We start from the raw sequence: 21,677 nt of genomic DNA on the forward strand, positions 1-21,677 counted from the left end.
CAGAATAGGCAAGGAGGGCTAGAAACACCCACATAAACAGCGCATCCACAAAACCCCACTGTCCCCAGGCTTTCCTCCCTCAGCCCTTGCTATTTTTATCTGGAGAGCAAGAGGGGGTTGCCAGGCAGGGCCACGCCGCTGTTTATGTCTGAAATTTGAAAAGATGCACAGTGTACTTGGGAGAAGGCGTTGCAGGGAAAGGAATTTCAGAGAATTTCAAACCTGGCAGGGTGAATAGGTGCCTTGTGTTCAGGCTTATGACTCTGGAAAAGCTACTCAACCCATGGCATGAAGAGGGGCCATGGACGGGTGCAAATGCCCACGTGTGAGATTTGGGATAGATGGAGACTCAGTTTACCTGGCTGAGGGGATCAACCGATCTCAGACTGGGGTGCTTTGTGAGGAAGTCCTTCTACCCCCGAATAACACTTCTCTTTATGGCTTCCACATTGACACTTGAGTATTTTTCCTTTGTATCTTACCTCACCAGCCCAGTCAGTTCTTAGCATTCTCCACTCCGCTCTGTCACCCATCTCCTTCCAATCGGTGAGATGCTTACATAGTATTGGCTTCCTCGAAGACCTTTGAGAACCTTTGGAGGTTCTCAGTCACTCTATCCATTTTCTGCTTCTTAATTGCATCGTAAATGTCCCTTACATAGTCGTAAAACCTTAGTAACACATGCAAAACTTAGACGCTGGCTGGAGACTTCATTCCGTAAGTGCTATGCCATGACTATTTTAGCATGGTCTGTCCTCAAACTCACCATGTAAAGGCTGGCCTTGAACTCTTGATTACTGTCTTTAACATCACAATGCTGGGGCAACAGGTGTGGGCCACCATGCCTAGTCAATATTCTTCATTCAATGATGGGAAATAGGAAATGAGGAGGGTTGTCAGAAATGGGATCAAACACAGCCCAGCTGAATGAATACCATACTTCCTTCTTTCACTCTTCAAAGGTTAAAGGTGCTTTGGCATAGCTCTGTAGGTCCTAGGTCAGACTGCATGTGACTCTTGCTAGGTAGAGAGGTTCTCAGAAAGGTAAGGATAGTGCCGAGGGAGACTTTTACCTTGCTGTGACATTTAAAGCACATCAGATCACAGTTGTATCTTGTTTCCTTGGGTCAGGGGCATGGGTAAATTTTAGAAATCTTTCGCTCTATCAGCATCTATAGATGCAAACCTCAGCACCTCAGAAAACACCTCAGCAACAAAAGAAGTCGTCCACGTAATAGGATAGAACACCAGGTCTAACTCACGTTTGCCCCTTTACAGCACTGGAACCCAGTTCTAACGCAGGTCTGCCCCCTTTACAGGACCTGTGTTTTCTACTGTGCTGGCTAGTTTTATGTCAGAGTCATCAAGGAGGAGGGAACCTCAACTGAGAAAATGTTACCATAAGACTGTGCTGTAGGCACGCTTGTAGAACATTTTCTTAATCAGTGATTGACAGGAGAGCGCCCAGCCCATTGTGGGTGGGGCCATCCCTGGGCTGGTGGACCTGGGTTCTATAAGAAAGTAGGATGAGCAAGCCAGTAAGCAATCTCCTTTCGTGGCCTCTGCATCAGCTCCTGCCTCCAGGTTCCTGCTCTGTTTGAGTTGCTGTTCCAACTTCCTTAGATAATGAACAATGATGTGGACATATAAGCCAAATAAACCCTCCCTCTCCATTGTTGCCTTTGGTCATGGTGTTTCATCACAACAACAGTAAAACAAACTAAGACATAGATCAATTTCCTTGACTATGACAGGGCCTGTGAAGTTTGCTCTTCATGTTTCTAAGATTCATATTCCCTTTGTCCCTTCCTCTGTCCCTTCTCCCTCTCTCCAGCCTTACAATATGGACAACGATTTCTCTTTATCTGTCTTTTCTGCCTCTTCCACATTCTTCCTTCATTCTTGTGTCCGGTCAGAATGCATCTCCACATTTGCTGAGTAGAAATCAATGTCCTCTGGCCGTGTTTCAGGCTGACTGTCTCCCAGGTTCCAAACTCCCACTATTCTGCCTGCTCAGGATCTTCTACTCACTCGCCCTCCACTTTTGAAACCCTCCTTGTCTGCAGTGGAACTCCGATGCCTCCAAACCACACCCACAGCCAGTCACCCCTCCTGGCCACCCTTGTTGCTATTCTGATCTCCCAGTCAAGTCCAGGTTCAAGTCCAAAGCTACCTTCCACTCCTGTCTCTTCCTTCTATTGTCTCTGCCATCACCCCAGTGGTACCTAGATGGATGCTGCTTATCCTTCAGTGCACTGACAACACAGTTAAACTTTCTGATCAGTCATCATCTGAGCTTATCTAAAAGGTCAGCCTTTGCCTTCTCACAGAAAGCGAGCCAAGGCAGCTTCTGTTGCTACAGAAACTGTGTAGTGTGGTGACAGTGAGCCCGAGGTCCTGAATGGTGGTGGCTTTAGTGAGGGCTGAGCCATGACATCCCCTTTGGGTAGCAGATTTCACTCTTCTGTCTGCCTCCAGTCTTAGTAAAAGGACTACAAACAGGGAATACAATATTAATCTCATTTTTAAACAAGGAAAAGAAGGGCTGGAGACATAGCTTAGCGGTTAAGAGCACTGACTGCTCTTCCAGAGGACCTGAGTTTAATTCCCATCAACCACATGGTGGCTCACAACCAACCATCTGTAATGGGATCTGATGCCCTCCTCTGGTGTGTCTGAAGACAGCTAAAGTGTATACACATACAAAAAAAGAAGGAAGGAAGGAAGGAAGGAAGGAAGGAAGGAAGGAAGGAAGGAAGGAAGGAAGGAAAGAAAGAAAGAAAGAAAGAAAGAAAGAAAGAAAGAAAGAAAGAAAGAAAGAAAGAGGAAGGAAGGAAGGGAGGGAGGGAGAGAGAGGGAGAGAAGAGAAGAGAAGAGAAGAGAAGAGAAGAGAAGAGAAGAGAAGAGAAGAGAAGAGAAGAGAAGAGAAGAGAAAAGGAAAAGGAGGGGTCCTGGTACAGTGCCTAGCTTGTTACTGTGGGTATAGTAAGTACTCAGTAAATAGCTAAAAGTGTTAAAGCATGAGCTGGGTGTGGTGGTGAATTCCTTTCACTCTATCAATCAGAAAGCTAAATCAGGAGGATCATGAGTTCAAGGCTACCTGGGCTACATAGTGAATCTTGATCAAGAGGGAGAGGGAGAGGGAGAGGGAGAGGGAGAGGGAGAAGGAGAAGGGGAGGGGGATGAGGAGGGGGAGGGGAGGAGGAGGAGGAGGGAGAGGGAAGTGAGAAGGCAGGCAGGCAAACGAACGAACGCTGAGTCAATATCCTAAGAATGAAAGATAATCCTGTTTAACACTGCCGTTTCCCCCCTTTTTCTCCCTTTATAGTTTACACAGGAAAAAAATCTGAATGCAGCAGCAATAACAACTAAACTGTTGAGAACCTGTAAGATGAGATAAATGCCAAGTTTTGTGAGGACAAGAGGTATTTGAAGGTCTGCAAGTTAGTGGATCATTGTATTTATTGTTACACTCTGTTTCCGGTATTTGTTATTGCTATTGCTGTTAAGACAGGGTCTCATACAGCCTACACTGGCCTTGAACTCCTGCTCCTCCTGCTCCAGCCTCCCAAGTGCTGAGATTACAGTGTGTGCCACCATGCACAATTAGCAGAACATTTTTATACTACTGAGTTGCTGCCTGTACTTTCCGTAGGTGGAAATGCATATTTATAACACTTTGTGTTTCTTAGTGTGTATTCTGTTTCTATGTTATTGCAGGTGAAAATCTCTAATGAGTTTTCAGAATAATTCAGTGTTTATTGCTGAAAGAAGATAAAAGTGCCCTGTCTGATATGGCAAGGGCTGGGCAATCGGACCCAAGAGACTCTAATGAGTATAGTTCAAAAAATACTAGCACAGAGCCAGCTTAGGCCTCGGCTGTGGGGGGCAGCCCCTTAGGTTCCAGGGAAGAGAGAGCGGGCTCCCAGGAGCCATGGGGGCTGCCTATGAAGTGAGCAACTTGAGACAACAAAACCCATCTTCCTCCCCTAGACCTGCTTGGGAGATGATGATGATGATGATGATGATGATGATGAAGAAGAAGAAGAAGAAGAAGAAGAAGAAGAAGAAGAAGAAGAAGAAGAAGAAGAAGAAGAAGAAGAAGAAGAAGAAGGTAGAAGAAGAATGTTCTTGTTGTTGCTGATGAAGATGATGATTGGGGGGAGGTTGGTGGTGATGCTACATAAACCAAGATGGCTGCACCCCACTCAGACCCTCCCTCTGTGTGGATTCTCAATGGAAAATTGAGGGCTACAGAACTTCAACCCTCCTCCCCTAGACCTGCCTGGGAAATGTTGACGAAGATGTTGGCGATGTCGACAGTGATGCTACATAAACCAAGACAGCAGCATCCCACTCAGCCCCTCCCTATGTGTGGATTCTCAGTAGTAAATACACGGGGGAGGCATGAGTAGAACACTGGCGTGGTTTCCATTTATAAACGGCAGGGTTTTGCTGAAATATCAACCTAGTATGAAATCAGGGAGGAAGTGCCAACTAGAGCTTCCAAAAACACCCTATCCCCCAAAACGTGCCCTTGCAGGTCTGTGTCTTAAGCGACACAATGTTTCCTGCCCCCACATGTCATCCTGCCACACAGACATATGGAGATGTGTTTCATTAAGTTACCCTGCGTTCTTTATTATTAGACCACTCCCCTCTTTGGTTGTCCCTTATGCAATGTTAAAGCAATAAAGTGGCACTTTTCAGACATGCCACTGGGGACTAAGAAGCTCCATTTTCTGGCATTATTCTGGCCTGAAAAGTGCTTTATTTATTTTTTTTTTGTTTTTTTTTAATAATATTTCCATGGTTCTTCCCTCCCAGAAAGTTGGCAACTCATCCCCCATCCCCAACCCTACCTCTCAATACAACCAATGTTTGTCATTACTGTGCTCTTATTTTTAGCTTCTTTTACAAATGCAGAAAGCAGCCCTGAAATCACAAGCATGTGCCACAGGCTTGGGTTGTATAGATGGATTCTTGAGATTGGACGCAGGTCCTGATGCTGCACACACACACACACACACACACACACACACACACACACACACACACACCCAACACTTCACTAACTTAGCTGTCTCCCCAGCCCCAATAGTCTGATTTTAATCATCTCTAAGCGTCAATGTCAGCCAAAAGGTGCAACACTGCTCCGAGCACCTTTGGCCACACCAGGAGGAGCTGAATGTCCAAGTGGTAAGAAGAAAGAGCCACCTTTGCTCCTCCCTGGCCAGTCCACATCTACCATCAGCCGTCAGCCCTGGAAACTTTACTTTAGAGAGGCAGCCACAAGTAAGCATCCCCCAAGACCAAGGATCCAGAAGCAAAGCTCCTCGAGAAAGCAGTTAAGAATCCAGCAGCCTTAAGCTGTGAAGAGAGGCACAGAGAGCTCTAACGATAACCCGTACACCTCACTAAGGACACCTGTCCTGTAGACACTGGGACAGATGGCATTGCTCCAAAGAGCCAAACTGGACTACTTGCCTACACTGAGAACCTGGACAGATACATGCATGGAATTCTCAGTGGCTCAGACCCACACTTAGCAAGGCAGAAGCAAGTATTCCATGGTGACACTGTTCCGTGCCCTGGGAGATTGCTTGTATTCTAAGGGTCAATGAAGAACACAGGAGAGCCACCAACAGTGGCCTCCAGCAATCTTTATCTCCATGACACTATTGCCTACACTAGTTCAGGGATGGCCTTTGGGACCAATCCAATAACAGTGGCAGTGACATGTGTGACTCCCAAATCTAAAAAGGAACCACAAGTATTCCATTCCTGTCTGGCCTCTACCTCGTTCACCATGGTGGGAGTCAGCCACCGTGCCATGAGGACACTCAGCAACTACAAAAAGGAGACCCCTATGGAGAAGAGCTGTGGCTGCTAACCAACAGCCAGCCCCAACCTGCCAATTGCATGAGCCAGCCACCTAAGCTGTGGATCCCCGAGGCTCGGGAAAGCCATCAGCTCACTGCATTTGTACTGGCATCCAAGTGTAACCTCATGAGACAATCCAAGCCAGAAGTGCCCATCTGAGTTTCTCCCAAATTCCTGCCTGTAGAAACCACAGGCAATGGGGAATGGTTACTGCTGTTTTAAGCCACTAAATATGGGACAGGTTTGTTACACCACCATAACAACTGGAATATAGAGCTGTGCGGTCGTGGGAGGGCTGCCTCCAGGGTCCCACTCTAGGCTTCGGCCCTAGGTGCTATCCCGGGTAGAGCAGAACCCTGGTGCAGTATGCCGGTGAGCTTCATTAAAAGGTCCGCTATTGAGAGCAATAGCATCAAGGTTCTCTGGAGAGGTAAGCTGTATGAGGGTAATCAACAGCAAAGATGAAGTCCCACCCATCCGTCATACCAGGACAAGCTAGGGAAGGCACAGAGTCACAGTGGAACAGGTGGAAAAGTGGCAGGCTCAGCCTCAGTGAGACTATCAGAAAGATCCAAAGATTTAAGTTGCATGAACTAAAAGCACAGGATTCAAAGCAAGTCAAAGGAGATGAGCCCACCCCCCTTCTCCCCTGTGGTTTGTTGTAACCTAAACAAGACTGAATTCAACAAGCTTGAGTTCCATTTTAAGTCACTCTTTCATGGGCAGTGCAGACTCACTTAGTGAAGATTTCCATGAGCCAGGCAAGGGCTACTGGTTGAGACAAACGAGAAAGGATGGAAAGAAGCATGGATGCCCAGCCCAAAAGAAGGAGCTGGTGAGGGAGAAAATGATAGACTTATTTAAATATGGAGGGTGGAAATGGACCCATGGAGAGACTTACCATGTACAAGAGGGTCAAGGGACGCTGACAGAGGGTGGAAATGGACCCACTTTGTTCCTGATTTCACCCTGAGACAGGAGCAAAGGCGGCTACAATAACCTGAGAGCATCCTAAATACTAGAAACCACGGGAAAGGGGTGCATGGCCTCTGAAGGTCAAACCCACGGGTAAGTCTGAGCAGAGTGTGCTGCCGGTCTGTGGGGCTGTCATGGAAACAGTTAGCATGCTATCGAAGGGGATGTCTCCTGTGTACTGTCAGAGCCCTTCACCACAGAGTGCCTCCTTCGATGGTTCTGTGAGTGCATGGATGGCTGAGTGACATCAGCACAATATCGATGCTCCAGCTAGTGTGCGAAATGCCTCGGGGAACCTTGGGAAAGTGAAGATTCTGCGTCAACAGCTTTGGGATGGGCCTGGGACTCTGGGTTTCTCCCAAGCTCCCAGCTGGCGTGACAGTCTGTGGACCACATGTTGCAAAGAGAGGTCAGAACTCACCAGTGACAGCAGGTGGAATCAGGAGGCTTGTCAAAGACACCAAGTGACTGCAAACTAGTTTAGAAATTAGAAAGTATTCTAGCAGAGAACAGATGAACAGAACCAGGAAGGCTGCCCAAGGAATGTGACTCCTGAACAGGATGGGACAAGTGTCTATGTGTCACTCAGGGCTCTCTGAAGTTGTGACTTTAGTTCTCAGAATCGAGTCTTCAAAGTGTATGGACATTAGCCTGGGCTGTGTGCATCCTCCAGAAGGCAGTGTGGTGTCATATCCATCTGTCCCTACAGCCCTTCACTGCCTGGGTGACTTAGAATCTCAATGTTTTAGTGGGTACCTGGGGGTCCGTGGGGTCACGAGGCATCAGGCATATACAAAATGGCTGCTGTCTGTTCGTTAAAACTACTCGATGATCAGTAACCATCTGTTTCCTTATTTACAAAGATGAATTACCTATTGAATATTTGTCTTTGACTTGAATTGCTCTTCATCAATCCAAGGCCCTCCGGGATATACGTCAAATATGATGCCACTTTGCAGACAAGGACAGTCCGTGGTCACCCAGAGCGTGACTTGAGAAATGCTTTAGACTTTAAGAGACTAGTGTTTCCTAAGAAAATGTTTTTTAGTTTAATTTTTTAACAAAGAGATTGATGTTTCTAGAAAATAACTCATAAGATTCCACTCTATTCTTCTAAAAAGCAAACACACTAGCCTCTGAGCAGCGCTGACTACCATTGAAATGTGCTGACTGTGACCCAGAGCAGCCAATATACAGGTGGGAAAGAAGGCAGGCCACCCAACAGAACACCTGAGCCACAGCCCACCCTGGGCTTCACCCCCTGTACAAGAAAGAAACAGTCAAAGAATGCTCTGGGCCAGGGCCAGTCCCAAAGACCACTAGCCAGTGAGGTATGCACACAATTCCAGCATAGTCAACCTGGGGAAACTGAGGCACATCACTTCTGACCTCTCATCAAGAAAAAACTTGGTCGGTTCTCTCTGTAGTCTGCAAAGAACCCACTTCTTGCCCAGTGAGAGATTCGGGAGATTTCCACTGCACTGCCTGAGGCCACTGTGCTTTAATGAGAAGAACACCCGCTTCCTCTCAAGGCCAGCAGCGGTCTGAATCCCCAGCCCCCAAACACACTGCAGCTTGCCCAGCTAGCTGCTCCTGTGAGGGGTGACCTTGACTTGAAGTTAGCCCCAACTTGCTGGACAACTCCACCACTTTCTGAGCCCCATGGTATATGTGAGCATTGTTGGGAGGTGAGAGGTAGTGTTGTAATATTTAACTTATTGGACTCGTTAGAGAAATTAAAATCACTGTATGCTGCAACTAGCTTATAGAAGGGATCCAAAGACTCTTAGATTTTTCTTTTTCCGGGAAACAAATTTATTAAAGAGTGTTGTAGAGGCCAGGCCGTAGCGAATTCCTGCTTGAGATGTCCTTGGTCTATGTTGCGTTTTGAAGACACCCCTCCCCGCGCCCTCAGCCTTGTGCCTTGTGCCTCTGTAGCTGCCTCATCTCCTCTCTCCGCCCTTGCGTCTCGGGGTACCCCACCCCCAAAACTTTCCAACAGTGTTCTATGAAGATTCTTTCAAATCGCATTCCCAGAGTAGGGGGTCGTCCTGTGCGATGGCATCTTTCTGGGTATCAGCTGCAAATCGCATCCCGATACCAGGGAAACACCCCGACCCCAACCCCAGCACCGGACTGCTACCCTGACAGCAGGAGCCGGGTGCCTTCGGCACTCTGCGGGCGCAGCCCTCCGGGGCCGCCTGGACTGCGGAGCTGCCGACCGCAATGCAGACGCGGGCCCTCCAGTGCTGCCCGCACAGCTTTCCTCCGCGGCCCCAGGAGCTGCGGGGTCCGCGCTCCTCTCGTGCCCTGCGCGCCCGGAGCCTTCCCCAGCTGAGCGCGGTCCCCAGCCCGGGTCCTGCGCGCTCCGGACGTTTCTGCCTTCCCCTCCCCCCGCAGATTGGCCCCGGGGGTGGGGTTTCCCTGTGCGCTCGCCCCCACCCCTCGTGTGTGCCCTCCCCTCCCCCGCCCGCCCCTATGTATGTGTCACCGCGCACCATTCCCGCCCACCTACCTCCCCGCGGTGCCAGAGGGGCTCACAGAGCTGAGGACGCGTGCGGAACGGCTCAAGGTCCCTCACTCTCTCTCCGCATCCTCGCCGGCTAGCATCTGACGCAGGTGCCGAGGGAGTTCGGGCACCTTTCTGTGTCCCTTCCCTTCATCGACCCTGCTCCGAAACCTAGTCAGCCAGCCACCACTGCGGCCACCGCCCGAGGGGACTTGCGGAGAAGACGCCGGCGGGAGAAGGGGTTCGCAGGGCCCCCCCCCCCCCGCGCAGAGCATCCCTGCTGCAGCGCAGCAAGACCCGGGGCTGGCAGCCCCCAGGAATCCCTAGCTGCTTCGCAGGGATAAAGGACTGAAGTTCTTGGAGGAGCGAGTCCAACTCTTCAAGGTAAAGAAAAGGCTCCTTCTCTCCAGGGGAGCTCTGTCCCAGGGCATCTGGGAATGCTGCTGAGGACAGGCGCCTAGGTGCTGGGGGTGGCGTGCCTTGGTGCCCACATTGGGTATGTGTGTTGAGACTCTCACGACCTCCGCTGCATGCACACGGAAGTTGAGCAAACTCAACTGCTGCCCGGACTCAAAGTGAATGGGAACACGTGGAGGGGCTCCAGCTCTGAGTACACAGAATTAAGAAAGACCAGAGATTTTTCAAGTTTAAGGTATGGGGGCGCTAAACTGAAGTGTAGAGCGAGTAGCAGTTTTAAAGCCAAGGAAATGTGGGTTCAAATCCCACTCCCCCCCCCAACGCGCCCCCCCCCCCTGTCCTCTGGGTGCCCCATAAGGCTTTCATCTTCTCTTGGGAAGGCCAATTGACCAGAGAATCAACAAAGTTACATGAACAGCTGATCAGATAGGCGGCAGATACCTGAGAAAGGATGAGAAAACTCGTGGGTCCCATTGGGTTTATGGCAGGGATCTCAGGATACTCAAAGCGGTAGGAAAGAGGAGGAAAGATATCAGCTGAGTCTGGGACAGGGCTACTGCTCCCAGGGGAGATCGGGCGTTTGTCGAGGTGGAAAGAAGACATGGGGATGCAGGACGGTCCCGAAGTTTTTCCATTTCTGCGCTTTTCTGCAACCCTTCCAATACCAGGGCTGGGTGGGAGGGTGACAGCGTGTCAGTAAGCTGTGGGTGTGGAGGGCTGTCTGCTTCAGGAAGAAGAATCCCGCCCAAATTATTCGGACTTGCTGCTGCCCGCAATCCGGAGCTAGGCTCTGGAGCGGGCATTCACTAGTCTCACTATAGAGCATCTCAGGTCCCAGAGGTTTGGTGGGCATGTTAATTCCAGTTCTGTGGGGTGGGGAGTGTCAGTGGGAGGCAACGGGAAGATCTTCTGTGAGGTAGCTTGCCTTGGTGCTTCTGCCTCTGGGTGTTGCAGTGGGCTGGTGTCTAGACCCTGAAAAGCACCTATGGCATCTCCCCTAGGGAAGGGAATCTACAACAATGCAATGACTTTTTACAGGTCATTGATTTAGGGACAGAGTCAGAATTAGGGTCTAGATTTTTGAGGCTGAAGTCAGCTCCTCTGCCGATTTAAGGGAAGAGAAGTCACCGCCTTAATCCTCTCTCTTCCTTGCCTCTGGTTACCATGACAAGGAGTCGTCTAGTTGCCTATTTGTCCTGGCAAGGCTAGTTGGGGGTGGGGGGCGCTCTCAGTCACCAAGCCTAAGGAGATTCTACTCACCTAAAGAAAACATTACAGAATAAGCAACCCCTCCTGCCCCATTTAAAACATCTTAGATGAGGGAATTATCAAAGAGGAGGAAAAATCTGTCTTAGAAATGCTGGAATTCCTGAAGTCCTGTTGAATTTAAATATAACTATGAGGTGTTTCTAGAGCCAAGACTGGTTTGTTCATTCGTTGTGTGCTTTCTCCAGAGTACTACTCAGAGGAGGCCAGACTCTGGGCTCCGTGGTGCCTCAACAGCCACCCAGTAAATTGCTGAGAAGACCCCAGCAAAGGGCCAGTACTCACCCACCACCCCACAAGTACTTGGGGAATGTTTTCTATTCTTCATTTTAGTATAAAGTAATTGGACTTTTCCCACATTTTTCCATGAAGAGCATACGTACTCATGTTCACAATGGGACTCCTGTCTTATGTTTGAAAGCTCTCATTACCCCTGGACACTCGGGGTACCCTGAATGCCCCCCTTGCGTCCCAGCATTACTCCACCCTAGCATGTAAAGGGGACTCATGTCCCTCCCAAACAGCAAAAGGGGCCCCAAGAAGTAACTCACCTCCTGAGATGGTGAGGAGGCAGGTTAGTGTCGGAACCCAGCCACTGAATGCTACATGAGTTGCTGAGGTCCTGAGCCGCCTTGGGGCTCAGCTTCATGTCTCTAAAAAGGATAAGGGGGACCTGCAGGGGAAGGTTTCTTCAAAGATTAAGGGACACGCTGTGGGTGCCTTTTCAAACCCTTTACAGACTTTACTTAGTTCTTCTCCTTTACTGGGTTGCAAATTATAAATTCTTGGTAGTGCCAGTTTTGACCATTCTTAGAGACTGTGTGTCTCAGAGTCTTGGTGTGGATTTTTTTAATGATACCTTTTAGAACTGGATCCTTCCCAGGCCCTGCTGGTTGGGCATCAGGGGCGCCTTGGCTGAACCTAGGGAAGCCCACAGACTTTGGCTTGGAGTGCCATTGTGAGTCCGTGGCTGACTCTAAGATTTATCCAACCTAATGCCGTGACAGCGGAGGCTTTAATGAAATAGTAGATAACATTATAGAGCCTCCCATGTAGTAAGGACAAGTATTATTTTTGGAAACTTTTGTTTCTGTTATGCATTTTGCAGTGCTCTATGGGGGTATGTATAGTCATAACTATATATGCAAATAGACATACATTTTATATTTGCATTTATAATTGCAAGTTGTAGTCCATAAAAACTTGGAAGATATCAGTTGCAACCCACTGTGATGGCACACTATAAGCTTATCATTTGGAAATCTAAAGCCAGCCTGGGGTACATAGTATGTTAAGGGCAAGCATGAGCTACATTGTGAGAGCCTTTGTCAAAAGCCAAGGGCTACAAATATAACTCAAAACCAGAAAGGAAATAAAAGACCTTGTGACTCCAGGTGGCAAGCACTGGATTGTCCTTGCTGCAACTGTACCAACACCTGGCCAGAATGGAGGCAGTAGAAATAGAACCTGGGGGGCGGGAGGGGGGTAGGAAGAGAACAAGTTCAAATAAAGAGAAGACTCAGTGTCAGAAAGGAACCCAAGGCTGGAAGACAGCCCTGTATACAGGTACGTGCTGTCTTGAGAAGTGGGGTACAGTGTAGACACCCATCTTAGATACAGGGATTTTTCTTTCCTGCTGTCAGGGAGTCACAGAATTGGACTCCTGTGTCCCAGGAATATAAGAGCACAATTGATGTAGAGGTTCCTTTAAGGATGACGCCCTCCTTCCTGGAGACTAACTGCCTGTTAGAAAGGTCTGGAGAAAGGTGGGGGCAAGCTGGAGAGAGAGCGCAGGCAAGAAGAGAATCGGACCAGAGAGGAAATTTGTAGGGAAACTGGTAAAACGGTTTCTTTTTTCAAAAAGTTGAATCCAGGGCAAGAACGGAAATGGTTGAGTTTACTTTGAAAAACTCAGAGCCTCCTTGTATGCAGCTGTGTGTGTGAGTGTGTGTGTGTGTGTGTGTGTGTGTGTGTGTGTGTGTGTGTGTGTGTGTGTGTTGGAGGTTGGGCCCTGTGGGCTGGCTAGAGTGTGTGAAGGCAGCTCTGCTCCCTCAATGGCCTTACAGTGTATCCTAAAGAAGCTTTTTGTTAAACTCCTGAATAGGTGGATTGGGGGGTGTGAGGCTGGACATCACGAAATAGCTATTTGCTTACTTTTGAGGTTCCTTGTTTTTCCTCTTAAGATATCTACCCAGAAAAGGAGTCATGTCTGGGGGGTCCTCTAGAGAGAGAGGGGCCAGCCTGTCTCTGTAATTGATTCGACTTTAGAAGCAAGAAGAGGAAAGAGGCAAAGCTAGACAGTTCTGCAGTGCCTAGTGAAAACCCATCTTCAGCCTTCTGGTCTCTCTGGCTATCCACAGACCATGAATGCCCAGGGTCTTCAAGGCCTATAACCATCCTCTTTTAAGAGATTGCCAAGAGGACTTAGGAAGCAGAAGTACTGAACCTGAGTCACCCCAGCCCAAACTTGTGAGGATCTGTATAGGAACACAGAGCATCAGGATTTTATCTAGAACATTCCACAGCCACAGACACTATTCATGCATTTACCGGTACTTGCTACATACTGGGCTCTGTATGTAGCTGATCCTGCACTCTCTACCTCCTGTCTAATGGGAGCTGGAGCTGTTATCAACTTGACCTTGGATCCTGATTTCTATAAAAGAGTTGTTCTCAACTGGAAACTATATTCCCCCTACCTGAACATGCCTAAAAACATTTTCTGTTGTCACTATTTGGAAAACTACCTGCATGCTGTGGAGAAAGGCCAGCAAAATTGCCAAACACTTTGAATGTACAAAATGATACCTCCCCAAAACGCGCGCGCGTGCGCGCGCGCGCACACACACACACATGCAGCATAGAATCCAAAATGTCATTAGTGCCAAACCTGAGAGAGGGAAAAAAAATGGCTTCATTCAGTCCCAGGGTCAAGGGTCAAGCTATAAACCAATGGACAGAGTCAACCAGAAGCAAGAGGCAGGGTCTGGGTAGCAGCCAAGAGCAGGCCACAAATGGGGAGTGAGGAGAAGGTAGGGTCTCAATGGCCCATTTGAAAATTGAAATCTTGTCTGTGTACCTGCAGAAATGTGCTTACCCCTGTGGGCCTGTTTCTGCACCTATGAAATGGACTTGTGGGTCCAAGATAAAGCAAATAAAGATGTTGGCACAAGGTAGACCTGCAGTAAAATCTTAGGTGTTGTTATCTTTGAGGCTTTTCAAGGTCCTGCTGTGGAAAGGTGAGACATCAGCAGGTGAGAACATGTGATCTCCAAGCCAAAGGAGGTTTCTGTTTGGGACTGGTTGCCATAGCTGGGGAAGGGGAGGGTGGGGGTGTCACTCAGTACCTCTCTCACACACAGCTCTCAGAAGAGAGTGAGGAGGTCACTATACCTTGAAAAGAAGCCAGAGGTGTCCAGGATTGGCAGTAGAAGCATTCCCAGACTTGGAGTCACCAGAGACAAGCTCTGTGTGACAGAAGTAGCTTCACCTCTCTGGGCTTTGTCTTACCTATCTGTGAAATGGAGACCCCGAAAGAAGCCACTGTCTATGAAATCCCTTATGGAGTTACCTGGGAGCCAAGGCAGGGATTTTATGTCTGTGTCTAATTCCGTTCGAGGCACATAAGATAGGCTAGTTGACTGAATGAATTGAGAGGGTGAATGAATGAATGAATGAGTAGATGAGCAAACAGACTACTACACTTTAAAATTCTTTCTTAAGAGAAGACTCCCCCTACCCCACCCCCAACCCCACCCCTACCTCTACCCCCACAAAATGGCAGCTACTGTTAGCCCATAAATTCTCTCTACTTCTCTGGGAGACAGCGCCCTCTAGAGCTCAGCGAAGAAACAGAAGTTGGATCCCTGTGGGAAGTGAGCTGGTCAGAGAGTGGGGCACCAGAGCTGAGGCCAGCCCAGCTCCAGAAAAGAAAACTGAACAGGAACCAGGAACTCCTATCCAAGCCCCTACTTTGAGGAATAAAGTTACACTAAATTAAAGCCTAACTGAAAGCTACTAGCCAAAGGGATGGATTTTCATAGCTCACCTGAACCTGCATTTTATAGGATCATAAGACATTAAAGCAGACAGCTTTTAGTATTGACCTTCTCTCCTTAAGTAAGCTGTCAGAAGGGTAGGAGGGGGCACTTGAAGGAAGGGGAGCTTCTCTCAGCCCCGCCTCAGCTTAAACAGTCTTCTGGGTCCTCTAGGGCCGTTCCCCAAGCCACCTGAAAGGCAGTGTGGCGTAGGGGTGGGGGGCATCATAGAAGCACTGTGTCATCCAATCAGAACTCAGCCATAGCTGGGTGTGGTGTCACAGGTCTATAGTCCCAGCTCTAATCCCAAGAGGATCTTGAGTTTGAAGTCACCCTAGACTAGATAGCAAGATCTTACCTTTTTAAAAAATTGATATAGAATATTTGCCTGGCATTGACATCCTGGGTTCCACTGAGTGTGCAGTGCACACCTGCAATCTAAACACTCCGAAGGTAAGAGCAGGAGAAGCAGGAGCTAAAGGTCTTGCTCAGCTACATAGCAAATCTGAGAACATCTTGGGCGACATGAGTCCCTGTCTCAGATAATCAAGGTGTAGGGAAAAGAACCTAACAGACAGTCCCAGGTCCCCCATCATCCATCATCCACCCTTGGGTCACCGTCTGGCTCTGTCCTCCATATCCTACTCATCTCCAGGGCCACACTTAGGAATACTTCTCTCTTCTTTTAGGAGAGAAATATCCAAGCAGAGCATCCCAGGCTCTAAAGAGCATGTCTTCCTGGTCCCAGCCACCACCCCAGCCCTGAGGAAGATGGTTTTCCTAGAGCCTGAACTCTTGGCCTCACATTCTTCATCCCGTCACCCCCACCTCCTTCTTGATCTCCCAAGCCAGGGCTGTCTTACTTCCCAGCCTCCCTGCCTCTACCTCTATATGTCGATGGCTGAGGGGAACAGCTAGACTTTGGAATGACTGTAAAACTTGCAGGATGTTGTCCAACTTGACCAGACACTGAAAGAGAACTGTTATAGAGAGGAGGGTAATCTTCAGGTTGGAAATTAGAGCCATCTAAGGAGCTGGTGAACACTGTATATGGCAAGCCAGCCTCCTCTGTGGGATGAGCGATGGGGACAGGAATCTGATTTTTCTAGTGATTCTCCTAGCCTGAGTCTCTCCTTGAGAGGTTAGTGGCTGATGCTGTAGCTGTGCTCTGCAAGGGCAGGGGGAGTCGAGAACTGTTCCACCTGCCCCCCACCCTTATGCCTGAGACAGGGCCTTGCTTCCAGAACACAGCTGATCTTGACCTTGGATTAAATGAGTACTTTTGTCCCTAGGTGCAAGACAAAGATTCACACACACACACACACACACACACACCAAATTTAAAAAAAAAAACCCAGCTTCTAAAAAACATACCTTCAAGGACAATAGACAGAGTGTTTAAAAGGGTGTCATCTCTTAGGGAGACTGAGGAGTTAAGCAAGTTCCTTTTCAGGGGACTGGAATCTCCTTCAAGTCTCTCAAGCCGAATGTAGCAGCAGGCTAGAAGCTCTTTCTGCCTACAGCAGGCTGAGAGACTCAGTCTAAAGAGCTGCTGATCCAGCAGATCTGTGGAAGGAAAGGCTGCTGCACTGGAGCCCAGGGGCAGACCAAGGAAGAGGCTGGCCCAGCAGGATGCCTAAAAATCCTGTCTCCTGCAGCTAAGAGTATAGCTCAGTAGGCAGAGTGCTTGTCTAACGTGCACGAAGCCCTGGATTTGATAGTGCGTGCTTAGAATCCCAGCCAATCAGAGGCAGGAGACCAGAACTTCAAGGTTGCCCTTGATCACGTAATGAGGTCAGTCAGGGCTATGTAAGACCCTTTCTCAAAAATGGAAACAAATAAAAATTCTCAGCCTTCTCCCATCACTGGCTAGAAGCCCTTTACTCCCTCCCGTGGGCTGGGTCCCGCCTCATTTTCACATCAGCCACCTTCTGTTTAAAGGTCTTCGTAACTATACAGAACTTTGGCTCTTTTGCTGCTGCCGTTGCTCACTGGACCCAAGGGAGATTGTTTGTCGTTCCTGTGGGAGCCTCAGGCCAGTCCTGCTATGGGATTGAACTCCCTCCAAGCCTCCTAACTGAGGCAGAACCCTGTGTGCTCCATCTCCCTCTTAGGTGTTACCAGAGGCCATGTGTCTGTGAATAGCACCCCGGGGAGGTGAGCAGTGTCTCTGGAGTCCAGTAAGGAGCTGTCCTGTCAGCACTGGCCTCTATCACCCCATGCATAACACCACCCTCATCAGGCCCACAGCCTGGAGCTGCCATGGTATCTCTCAAGGCATTCGTATCCTCCCCAGTAGCCTCACCCTGGGATGCTCACTTGGTTCCTCCAAAACAACCCACATTGACTTCTGTATCGAGTTTTGATATCTTAGCAGAGAGAGTCCTCTATGCCTGTAGGACCTGGCTGCTTTTTTTTGTGGGTTTCACCTCCATTCCTGGAGGATGAGGGTGTCGACTCAAAGTGGGAATATGAGGATGGGGAGGGCTATTACCAAGGAACAGCTTGGCACTGGGTTATGGCCTAAGATTGGTGGACCTTCCCTGAGCTCACTGTTCTCCTCTTGGGAGTTCCACCTACTATCTCAGTTTCTTAGGGGCTCCTGGTCTACCAGAAGCCAAACTAGGAAGATATTCCTCTGACATCTAGCAATGTGTAATGATTGAGAAAGGATAACTGATTCACTAAAAATCCTATGTGGAATGGTCTACCTTTAGAATTATGCAGCAATCAAATGGCACGGCCATCTATACCGCCCCTTCTCAAAGCACTGCATTGCAGAAGCTCCCAAAAGACCCGAGAGTGGCCCTGACATGCATTCTGTCTTAGAGTTCTATTGCTGTGAAGAGACACCATGGCCAAGGCAACTCTTATGAAGGAAAACATTTAAATTGAGGGTGGCTTATAGTTTCAGAGGTTCAGTCCATTATCATCATGGCAGGAAGCATGGCAGTGTACAGGCAGACATGGCGCTGGAGGAGCTGAGAGTTCTACATCTTGATCCAAAGGTAGCCAGGAGGAGGCTCTCTTCCTCACTGGGTGGAGCTTGAGCACTAGGAGACCTCAAAGCCAGCCCACACAGTGATACACTTCCTCCAACAAGGCCACACCTCCTAAGAGTGCCACATGCTATGGGCCAAGCATATTCAAACCACCATGAATGGGATCAGACCAAATCTTCTTCTGCAGTCCATGGGCCGTAGGGAGCTGATGTAGAGACATGCCTCCTAGGTTGAGTTTCCCCAAGGCTCAGTTCCTCTCCACCCCCACCCCCGTGCTCCCACCTCTGTCTTCAGGGCTTTGACCTTTCTGTTATGCAGCCGACACGCCCTGCCCACTTGGTTATTCAGGTACACAGGTTGCTTTCCTTTTGTCCACCCCGTTGAAAGAACACAAATATTCCTGTTCACGTACCCTGGCTGCTTTTTTGATGTGGCTTTTGTAGTTGATCACTCTCAGCAAGTTTCTCTGATGACTTTGTCCCCATCCATACCCCTGACATATGAGGTACAAATGGCCGCAACCCAGTGCTCTTTAAACTGTGCTCCAGGGAATCTGCGGTGGGGGAGGCCTATGATAGCCCCACATGAGTCACAGAGGTGCATGGAGAAGGATTGAGTCAATAATTTGGCAGATCCCTCTGTCAGACTCTATCAGGACCACCCCAGTTTTCTGTCTTTTGGAACCCACCAATAAGATGCATTCTATTCTTGTAATAGATGAGAAAACTTGAACCCAGAAAAGAATGTTTCCCCAGACCAACTACAGCTCAGGGACTCTGCACAGTTACCTGTGCATGTTCTGCCATCAGTGGAGGGCACCAGTGACCCAAATAAAAGGAAGGGTCACCTCCATACTCCAGCAGTCTTCTTCCCAGATCTCCATAGCAGCTCCTACAGACTCAGCAACAAGGGGACCAGCTGTTCTAAGGGATAATTTGTTCTTCTACATTGTCACCACCTCTGTGGCTCAGGCAACCCACACATGCCGTGGACCGTCTTTCCTCTGGTAGTGTTTTCAGTCTTGTGAGTTCAGGATCCCTGTGTCGTGTGGACATAGCAGAGAGGAAGCAGGCTGGGTTCTGAGACTAGGAAGAGATGGGACATGGTTCCCCAGCCCCTCCAAGTTCAGCACTGATGATTCCATAGATGTCAAAGAGATTTGCTTTTCATGTCTTTACTGAGGCATGCCCCAACACCACCTCCAGCTTCATCTTTATCTATCTCCAAGTCTTACCTGGAGGGCTCATGGAACCCCAGCGCCATCTTGTCATCTTCCAGTTGAGATAGACTCTAGTTCTGTTAGCAACTCCCTTCCTAATGAGTTTACAAAAGAATCCTCAAGGCCATTGTCATCCAAACATGGATGGTCAGAGGGGTCTCAAGCACAGCATAGCCCCTACCAGTGGTGTGACTCATCACACCATACCCACAGCTCCTTGTCTGTCTTGCTTGGGGCTTTGCTGCTGTGAAGAGATACCATGACCACAGCAACTCCTATAAAGAAAAACATTCCATTGGGGCTGGCAGGAAGCATGGCAGCATGCAGGCAGACATGGTGCTAGAGAGATAGCCGAGAGTTCTGGATCTGCAGGTGGCAGGAAGTAACAGAGACATTGGTCCAGCCTTGAGCTTCTGAGACCTCAAAGCCCACTCCCAGTGACACACCTCCTCCAACAAAGCCACACCTACTTCAACAAGCCACACTTCCTAATAGTGCCACCCACTATGGGCCTATGGGGGGCATTTTTATTCCATCCACCACATTATCTATGAAATGGGTACAATCAGTTGCCCCGCCCCCCAAGGTTGGGTAGTAGGGTAAAATGAGGTGATACAGCTAAGCGATGGTGCTCTACACAGAGCAGATGTTCTCCAAGCACTAGCTGCTGTTAATCCTGAAGAGCCCAGCTTCATGCCTAGCATCTCAGAGCAAGGTTGTCTTCAGTGGTCCAAGCTGAAACTGCTTTCCAGCCCACTCAGGCTCTTAAGACTGATGCTTCGCCATCTTAGAATAAGAAAAGAAGCTCTATTTGCATTCTACCAACCCAGAGCTAACTAGGAACAATGTAAATGGAGAAACAGTCTAGCTCCTTCCAAGGCCAGTAACTACAGCAGGTTTTGTAACCAGGCTCCCTACATCTGGTGGCTCCAGAGGATTCCTCTGCAGTTTGTGAGGACGTAGCACCTGGAATGGTCCAGCGGACAATTTTTACAGCCTTCACCCTCATCCCTGATGATCCTTCATCCCTTCAGCCGTCCTCTTAGGAATGTGCTGCTGATGCTGCAAAAGATAAGCTATCGGGAACCCCTGTGCAGGTGTTGTCGTTGTGGTCAGCATGGCTGTGCCATCGAGACGGGAAAAATGAGTAGCAAGGGATTGGTGTCCTTCTGGAGTTGCCTCCGGCCTCCAGATCACTCCTTGGTTTTCTCCATTCTCTTCTTCAGCGACAGGGTATTAGAGGATTCTAAATATCCCAGGAGAGCAGTTGGTGACTTTTATTAAGCTTGAGGCAGCTGAGCATAGCTCTGCCTCTAACCAACTCCATGCCTTATGTGAACCCCAGGGACAGAGGAGACTCTGAACCCAGATAAGACAGAAACCTTAAGGAAACCAGGGCTTTTGCTTCTTGAGTTTTCCCTATAGGATCTGGAGTTTCTTCCTCTCTGTTTCTATAGAGAGCCACAGGAATTGGAAAGTTCCATAAAAGCCTGAGAGTTAGGAAACCCACCTAAGAAAGTCCCAAAGCCTGGATTCTCAGAGCAGGATTGGCATAAGTTCCAGGAAGAGCACCAAGAACAGTCCCAAGACCAGAAAGTTTTGCCTCTACTAAGAAAAGAAAGCCTATAGAGAGACTAAGTAAAATGTAAGAAACAACATAATCCCCAATCTAAGAGATTCTAAGCTCAACTGCCAAATGAGAGGGGAGTCTCCCCTCGTGCAGCAAGGGTTAAATCAGTCCCAGGAGTGTGATCGAAAGTTGTCCCTCCTGTTCATTCCCTAGAGTTGCATAACAGCATGCCACAACGTTTGACAATTTAAATGACAAAACTTTATCATCTCATAGTTCTGAGAACTAGATGGCCTAAGTCAAAGTCAAAGTCAAGGATAGATGTGCTCCCTCGGGAAAACCCTGCAGTGCTCTTCGGAGCTCAGGGGCCCATGACATGCCTCCTTGTATCCCTGCTCCAGGCTTTGGTGCCAGTGTCTCACCTAGTGCCACTCCAGTGTCTGGCTCTCCCCCTCTTCTAAGAACATCAGTCATATTGCATTAAGGCTGCATCCCAGTGTCCTCATCTGAACTTAATTACGTCTTTAATTTTCTAATTAGCTCACATTCATAGTTACCAAGGAAGAGGATTTTAATACACCTGTTTGGTGGGAAGGCACCAGTCAGTACGCAAAACACTGGATTGGCTTACTGCTATGATTTAGACCTTTAAGCCCAGAGAGTTAGAGGAAACTCTTTGTGGGGAGGCAGATCCCATACTTTAATGCTAACAGAAGATTGAGCAAGGACAGAAATACCTTCGTATGTTCTGAACTATTATCCCCATGTGCATATTACCACCCAAGCAGGGGAAACTGGA

At 48.7% G+C, this 21,677-nt stretch overlaps 1 protein-coding gene and 1 long non-coding RNA gene across 3 annotated transcripts in view; one reads left to right on the top strand and one right to left on the bottom strand.

Annotated features, from left to right (window-relative positions):
• Gm26633 (predicted gene, 26633) overlaps positions 1-9,466 on the bottom strand; it is a 35,271-nt gene extending 25,805 nt beyond the window's left edge. Inside the window, exon 1 of the long non-coding RNA NR_132432.1 lies at positions 9,374-9,466. This is a non-coding gene — a long non-coding RNA (predicted gene, 26633). The remainder of the gene's footprint in view (positions 1-9,373) is intronic.
• Positions 9,369-21,677, top strand: part of Acan (aggrecan) — a 61,874-nt gene continuing 49,565 nt past the window's right edge. For both annotated transcript variants that reach the window (NM_001361500.1, NM_007424.3), the window contains exon 1: positions 9,369-9,751. The gene's annotated coding sequence lies outside the window, so the exon portion shown is untranslated. The remainder of the gene's footprint in view (positions 9,752-21,677) is intronic.

This window comes from Mus musculus, chromosome 7, assembly GCF_000001635.26.
Source record: "Mus musculus strain C57BL/6J chromosome 7, GRCm38.p6 C57BL/6J".
NCBI lineage: Eukaryota > Metazoa > Chordata > Mammalia > Rodentia > Muridae > Mus > Mus musculus.